Here is a 765-nt window from a genome sequence, read left to right as displayed (position 1 = left end):
AGCAGTAATTTCCATTAAATCGTTAATTACAGTGCTAGAGACGGAAACCGGAAATTATGCACCTGTAAATTTGCGAAGCATACTGTCCAAGACATGAGTCATAAAAGGAAAAGGTGTGGCAGGTAAAGATATTGCTGCTACGCTGATTGGAAATTCTGCTTAAAGATTGAGTATCTAATAAATTGTTAGAAAGGCACTCAGTACATAGCGAGTTCCAAAAATAGTCACCCAGTTAGGCAATGTTATATTTCCAGAATGAGATTTTCACTCTACAGCAGAGTGTGCGCTGATACGAAACTTCCTGGCAGATTAAAACTGTGTGCCGGACCGAGACTCGAACTCGGGACCTTTGCCTTTCGTGGGCAAGTGCTCTACCAACTGAGCTATCCAAGCACGATTCACGCCCCGTCCTGGCAGAAGTAAAGCTGTGAGGACGGGGCGTGAGTCGTGCTTGGATAGCTCAGTTGGTAGAGCACTTGCCCGCGAAAGGCAAAGGTCCCGAGTTCGAGTCTCGGTCCGGCACACAGTTTTAATCTGCCAGGAAGTTTCAATGTTATATTTAACGAAAATGGGGTGAATTTTATTTTCAATAGAAACATCCAGTTACAGCTTTTACAACACTGGGGTGCTTTTTACAATGACGTGCAGGATCAAAATTTCCGTTACATTTCACAAACATTTAATGTCCAGTCCCAAAAAGCGCCCAGGAGATAGTTAAACTCGTCCCATACTTCAACAGCCGGGCGCTGGTGGCCGAGTGGTTCT

At 44.6% G+C, this 765-nt stretch overlaps 2 non-coding genes across 2 annotated transcripts; one reads left to right on the top strand and one right to left on the bottom strand.

Annotated features, from left to right (window-relative positions):
• Positions 1–319: 319 nt before the first annotated feature.
• Trnas-cga lies at positions 320–394 on the bottom strand. The gene has a single exon. It is a non-coding gene; the product is annotated as a tRNA-Ser (tRNA).
• Positions 395–448: 54 nt separating this feature from the next.
• On the top strand, positions 449–523 carry Trnas-cga. Its single transcript has one exon. It is a non-coding gene; the product is annotated as a tRNA-Ser (tRNA).
• Positions 524–765: the final 242 nt, after the last annotated feature.

The sequence above is a fragment of the Schistocerca americana genome, chromosome 1 (assembly GCF_021461395.2).
Source record: "Schistocerca americana isolate TAMUIC-IGC-003095 chromosome 1, iqSchAmer2.1, whole genome shotgun sequence".
NCBI classification, from domain to species: Eukaryota; Metazoa; Arthropoda; class Insecta; order Orthoptera; family Acrididae; genus Schistocerca; species Schistocerca americana.
This window is presented reverse-complemented; position numbering and strand designations above follow the sequence as displayed.